At 32.4% G+C, this 7,417-nt stretch overlaps 1 non-coding gene across 1 annotated transcript; it reads right to left on the bottom strand.

The window, feature by feature from the left end:
• Positions 1–243: 243 nt before the first annotated feature.
• Positions 244–316, bottom strand: Trnar-acg (transfer RNA arginine (anticodon ACG)). The gene has a single exon. It is a non-coding gene; the product is annotated as a tRNA-Arg (tRNA).
• Positions 317–7,417: the final 7,101 nt, after the last annotated feature.

The following is a 7,417-nucleotide window of genomic DNA, read 5'->3' as shown; positions in this document are numbered from 1 at the left end:
AGCCATTACGGCATTGCAGGATGTGTCCAAAGCGGCAAAATGCTGTTTAGAGCCACCGGGGAAATGGCTTGATTAAGACGCAAAAGCAGCTTCAATGTAGACTTTAATAAAATCGGTGAATTACTGCAGAGTTCATCCGGTTGATAAGCGAAACGCCAAATCGGATTTCGGAGCAAGATTTCATCATGCTCTAACCAGTTAAATAAATAGTACAACAGATGAACATGCCTAATAAAAAAGAATCGATCCTGCCAGGAGTCGAACCTGGAATCTTCTGATCCGTAGTCAGACGCGTTATCCATTGCGCCACAGGACCCGGTTGCGTATTTCCCTTCTAAGCAGCGTACTGATTTTTATGTTTTCTAAACTTATTCTCATCGACCAACGAAAACCGAGGTGCTCTGCCGATAAGAAACATATCCCAAAATAAACATCACCTCAAAGCAGAAAACAAGCGCTCCCGTTTGACTGTTGAACCAGCCGGCTGCTCATGCGTCTTGCTGTTATTATCGGCACGTTGTTTTGCTGTTTGTTTTCGATCCCACCTTTCCTGGTTGGTAACAACACGAAGCGGGTAAGTTTTGGTGAGCACCAAGTGATGGGAGTTACCGAAAATTGGTCCTATCTTCTCAATATTTATAAAAAGAAATAAAACATAGGAGGGGATAAAGAAGCTAAGTCGAATAACTTAAACTGAATAACAATCTTAGAAATATGTAACAAATTTAAAAAGAGAGTGTAATAGTCTCAGTATAACCAGAAAAATACTAAACAATTTTGTCACCATTCCATATGGCGCAGGTCTAGGTGAAAAACAAACTAGATCAGCAGCCGAATTCCGGGCAAAAAATGTCGTTAAAGGAAAGAAATTATTGAAGACATTTTTAAAATTTTGGTGAATTAAAAGAAGACATTTTTTGACGTTTGAAAAGAAAACATGATTTCAAATCTCTTCGGATTTTTTTCTTTGTAAAATTGTCTTAGATTGACATTCCGGTCAATTCAAAGAAGACCTTTTTTTTGACGTTAAAAAATAGAAAACGAGATTTTTAATTTCTTCGGCATTTTTGCTTCGGAAATTTAAAAAGACATTTCTTTTCAGTAAGGATTTTTGTTGAATTAAACGTTAATACCTATTAAAACTTGAATATAATGGAGCAAATGATTGTATCATATTATTATGCAAAAAAAAGTGGTATAAACGCCAAGAAAAAATCGAACTACTTCCCGCATATGAAAAAACTCTACCTCATAAAATCAAAACGATAATCGAACCCCTCCAGAAATTGTGACTGTTCGTATAAACATAGCTTTAAAGTAAAACTATTCAATTAAAATCAATATATTTTGAATGAAACGATTCAAACCAAGCCTTCAAGTTTATATGAAAAGTCACGTTATTGGTTAGGTTGAACTTACGATTTGAACTATCTATTACCAAAATGATAGCCAGAGGTGCCAGGTGGTTCTGTCAAAGATCAAAATACCTAGATGAACAAAATCAGATTTTTCAAGATACCTCTAAATTGATGGAAATGACATGAACCATCGTCGGTTACTGTTTTATTACAGATTTGTTTGATTACCTTATCATTTAACTTAACCTTAAATCAGGACATTTAAGAGACCATTTTTCAAAAATGAGGACAATTCAACGTTTTTGAAAAATCAGGACGATCTTTCGAAAATCTGGACAAATCCTAAAAAATCAGGACACCTGGCATCTCTGATAACAGCTGTCACGACTGCTAGCAGTTTTGACAAAAACAAGAAAAAAATAATAAGAAATTTGAAAAAAGGGTTAAATTGCAGCAATTTCGAAAGAAATTTTGGTGCTGTGCTGCATCAACGTACCGGAAAGTCGGCACAATGGGTGCCGCACTAAGGATCCTGTCGACAGTTCAACAGCTAGGCGAAGACATGCAGTTTCTTTTTCAGGTGAGATGGATTGGAGGTGTTTTCACTAACGAGCCTATAGTAAACAAAGAGACGAAATGTCACGATTGGAATTTTTGATTTTCTGTCTGTGTCATTCCAATCGAGCAAAACCAAGCAGTCTTAAAGGCAGCCCTACAGCAGGGTTGCAAGCTCATTATTTCAAAAGGGATCAGATTGCGCTTCTTTGTTTATTATAGTTTCTTTAGTTTTCACTTGCTGCTTATTTGGGAGCCAAAATTTTGAACGTTCCAATTGTTAAAATTATCTTTCTGATTGATTATTATTTTCATTTCATTTTAGGTGATGTCAGCTAATACAGCGCTCTTCTATGCAGCCCGAGATGCCGCCGGGGGGACTTCCCTTGTTTATGGTTGGAGGCGCTGTAGATCTCTGACCTTATAGCTGGATCAGAGGAATCTTCGGAGAGGATAAATTTAAAAAAAAACCCTGTTTTCCATAAAAGTAAGTTTTGATTTAAGAATAAAAAGTATAGTGAAATTCAATTATTGTAAATGTGAAATCCGAAAATCCAAAATATTTCCTTTTGGACCGGCCGCCATTAATGGATACGGTTCCCATAACCATAAGCATAACGTTGGAAGACCATTTTGTGAAATCGTATCACAACTATTACTGTAAACATTCAGTTACAAGCGCACTTCAAGGGTAACTATAACGATAACGGTTTGGAACTCTTAATACGTTTCTATAAGCGGTTTTGGGAAGTTATCTTTACTATTTGTAGAACAGTTCTCTCATATAAGTGTTTTAACAGTTTTTAACAATTACATAACCTAACGACATATTAAAAATAATGTGACTTCGGAATTGACGATTCAACCAATATTATTCACAGTTTGAATAAGCGTTTGCTAAACGTTTTTTTACACTTCATCAAATCGTCGTTTGACTTTTAAAGAAAATGTTTGGCTACAATCCTCATTTATGCGGGTTCGGTATCGTCGTTATTTGAGAGATATTAGTAATCCATTTGATATTTCGGATAGAAATTTTGAAAAACTCTTTCGAATGCCAAAATGTTTGGTTGAGAAGTTATACTTATTGGATCAACCATTGAACGCTATCCCATTGAAGGATGAAAGAACCACAACAATTCCGGTACATTTACAAGTTCTAACAACATTGCGATATCTTGGCTGAGGTAATCGATTAAACCTAATTAATTGTACTTCGTCGAATTCTGTGGTAAAATTATTAACATCGTCGCCGTTCAACACATCCGATTGTTTACAAACACGTAACTTCATTTTTCAAAATGTCCAATTATGCCTTCAACACCCAAGTTGGGTGACCCAACGATGTCTTTTTCATATTTAATTGCATGCACGGTTGTGAGCAAGATTTGAAGTATTTTATCTAGCAATATTGAACATTGCTGTTATGAATAGTTTTCAGTACTACAAATATAATTTTAATCTAATTACCATGCTCAATATCGGGAAACAAACTAACATTAGAGAAAGACGGTGCCAACAATAACTCGTTTTGTAAAGTCTCACCGACAACAAACGTCAAAGACGTCTAGCGGTGAATAGGTGAACTATACTTTTTTCTTCTCTTACATTTATTTTTTTTTCTTTCTCTTTACTTCTTCGGAATCAGCCAAGAAGAAAAGCATTTTTTTGAAGAGAACGACAATTTTAGAAATTCTTTCCTAGAAGAGATTTTTTGTGATTTTTTTCAAGTACCGGAATTCGGCTGCAGGGATGAGCTACCCGCGGCCCCAAGGCCGCATACTGACCTCGATATTTGTGCGGCCCGCGAAGCTTGTATCAAATTCAATTCATTTCACGATTTTTTTCCTACGATAGACTGTTAATTTTCATAAATTCCCCACTAAACCAAAAAATATGTATCAATAACTTGATATGTTCATCAGTCACTTGTTTGCAGTTACATTTGTCTCATAATCATCCAGATGGTTTTATCTTTCAAGTGAGTTTATTTAAAGGCAAAGAATTATTTATTGGAAAAACATTATTTCAGAGTTAGTTGAGTCATTATTTTTCGTTTCTAGCAGATTTAAATTGTATGATTAAGTGAAATATTTCTTGATTAATGGCAGAAATAAGAATAGTTTTATAATAAAGACTGAGTGAACGATTAAAGACTTCTTCTGGACAAAAATAATATTTTTAATTTTGTGGTTCAACCCAAAATTTTTGTAACGATTACACAGGGGAACCGCATTTTGGTGGCTTTGTTTCAATGACTGATTTTGGCGACCTGAATTCAAAACATTTCACAGATTTCGTTCATCACTTCTGGTTTCGGTGATATGGCGTGTGAAAATTTTATAGTTGATCAGTTTTGGGTAAAATCGATCTTTGATAACTTTTATCAATTTTATCAAAAAATCTAGATACATTGAAACCAAAACTGATTTTCAATCAATTAACTATCCATTCATTCAATCAAGGCCTCAAATATTGCCAAGATATTCTTGTATCAGAGATACATCGCTTTCCAAAAAAAATGTATTGAAATTTCAAAAAATAAGATTACAACTACTTCTGACATCATCCATGAAAGTTATTAAAGGTTGAATATTAAAGATTTTAATTCATTCAAAATGATTTGCGAAATTATATGATTTACGGTTTTAAAAATATCAAAGATTCAACTTACTTTAAGTTTACATAAAAATTTCGCCAAAACTCTCTTTTTTTGCGATTTTGGAAAAAAAATACAAAGGAAAACTTCCTAAGATTTTTTTTCTTAGAATACAAAATAATTCGCGGTCTTTGGAAAATTTGATCATTGAGTCAAAAAGTATTTGTGTTTTACAGTTTTTTCAAAAAAGTACTGAATTTGAAAACTTATTTTTTAACCATGTTAAGGAGTTATCTTGAAAACAAGAGCTGACAAAAAAAGTAATTTAATATTTTAATTCAGCGCCGCTGAATAATTCAAAATCAGTTCTTAGATTATGTCTTGTGTTATGTCAGATGTTATTTTCAGAAATTTTATGGACAAATCACGCTAAAAATTTATTAAGTAGAGTCATTTTACTTCAAAATTAGCAATCCAAATAGCCAAAGTCATAAAATTTTCATGATCCAGCCTAAGAAAGCCTATCCAAGAGATATCTAAATTAAATTAATGAAATTTATGAAATCTGTAAAAAATTTGTAGAATCACAAATGTAAACTGTAACATTGAAAAATCTGGTTAAAAATATGTGAAATTACGAATTTTTCACGATTTTCAAACCTTGCTCAACATTTCAATGCAATAATTCCATACGGAATTTCAAACTAAAAAACAAATCACCGTTTATAGAAGAAAAATGACTTCATTAGAAAATTTAAACAGATTGTGAAAAAACAAGACACAAAAAGATCGCTTTTGTTTAGCTGCATGATACTTCTAAATGGGAGTGATGACGAAAAAACAAAAACCAAAAATGGTTTTTCACGGAAACTTTTTCAAATTTGTTTACGAATCATTAAAAGACTTTCAAATTTTTTTGTATTAAGTGAATGAATGGGAAGCAGAATATTTCCTTTTTTCAAAACAGGAATATTTGCTTAGCATTTCAAATCAATACAAACATTTTAATTGTTGAAAAATGATCAAGATTTAATAATGATTTTGGCGTTTTTATTTACCTTAAAATAAAAAAAAAATGCTAGTACATGAATTTTTTTTATTTATCCTTTTCCACTTTTGTTTATGTTCCTTTAATAGTTTTAATTTTGTCAGAAATTTGTCTTTGTAAAAATTACTTAAAGCTGTGCAAACTTATTTTAATTTAATGTGGCCCGACGAAAGAATTTCAAATCAAAGTTGATTAAAAATGTTGCTCACCCCTGATCCCGAAACATTTGCCAATTTGATATAAATGTTACTTTTCAACCTGTGGATATTATTTGAAAGCTGATTCTAACAAAAGTTAAAGATAAAATCCCCAAAAACAAAAATATCAATGTTGTATACGAAATTAAATATGAATAATGCGATCAGTCATATAAAGGTGAAACTAGTCAATTCCTAGAAAAGCAAAAAAACAGCAGGAAACAAATGTATCTACAAAACAAATGAATACAGGACTAGCACAACTCAGTCTAAAAAGTGGTCACCTATTTGATTAATAAAGAACGATAATATTAGAAAGAGTAGCAGCAGAATAACTGCTGATACTTTCTATATTTAAAATTTTAATTAAAAATTAAAGTGAACAGACAAAGGAACTCGTGTAATTTAAAACTAACGACCTTATTATCTCGGAACTTAAAGAGACACTTACAAACAAATGTAAACGCATCATAAAACATACTGATCGAAGGCAAATAAAAATTGACGGAGGTCATCTAATTGTTAGATTTCAAATTTGCAAATTAGGTTAAAATTTATCATTGAAAATATAATTATAGTGTTTACTGAAGAAGAGAAAATGTCAAAGTAGCTCGAAACGTATGGACAACCGGTAAGAACGTTCTAATCATTCTAAAACTCGCCGAAAAATTTCGATGAATTAATTCCTAAAAATATAAATTTGAAAATTACTTCGTAATCCAAAACGGAACACCGATGATTGCGCCCTGTTTAAATGCTATTGCAAGATTATTTTTTTATACACTTTAAGAGCAAGTTCACTGAAGTTGGGAAAAGTGGTGGAAAATTTGTCAATTTTAGCACATTTTGAAAATTTTGCCATGCAAAAACATTTTCAAGATCTGTGGCCTTCAAGTTTTTTAACAACACGTGTTGTAATTTCGCATGCTGTGATGCAAAAATAGCAATATTTCTATCACATACGGCTGAAATAAAAACAGTGTTATTGAAAAATACAACGCCCAAAAATCTTGATAACATTTTTGCATGGTAAAATTTTCAAAATTTCAAAGTTTCTACCACTTTTTTCCATCACCAGTAAACTTGCTCTAAGTAGGCATTTCAAAAGTATCAATAAATATTTTTTTTTAATTAAGCGACATTCATATGTCCATCAGAGTGACCCACATTTTTTGATTATTTTAAAAACATAGCCTTTATCCTTTAACTTGGGTCTATTAATCAAAAGTACACTGCAAAATCGCATGAAAGCAGGGCATTCCAAAAAACTATGTAGCTAATTTGTAGGAGACTTTCTAAGGGGCCGTTATAATATCACGTGGAAGACTTAGGGGGAGGGGGGTGGTTTGTTTATTTGAATTTTCACTCTTGTGTACGGACTGAGAGAAGGGGTTGTTGCCAAAGTTGCCGAAAAAAAATCTATGTTTTTGCAAAAAAAATATCTCACTTTCTGTGATTTTACCCAAAAATTCTGTGTTAGTTTTCTATGAACATTGTTTTTTTCAATCATGAAAAACTGAATCATGTTCACATTCTAATTGAGGACAATCAATAATAAGGTTTCCAGATAGCCCGGTTATATCCAGGTTTGCCAGGATATTTAATACAAAATTTGACAAAAGTCCGTTCCGTCCCGATTGCCCGGATTTCATTTTAAAAA

Source organism: Uranotaenia lowii, chromosome 2, assembly GCF_029784155.1.
Source record: "Uranotaenia lowii strain MFRU-FL chromosome 2, ASM2978415v1, whole genome shotgun sequence".
Taxonomy (NCBI): domain Eukaryota; kingdom Metazoa; phylum Arthropoda; class Insecta; order Diptera; family Culicidae; genus Uranotaenia; species Uranotaenia lowii.
This window is presented reverse-complemented; position numbering and strand designations above follow the sequence as displayed.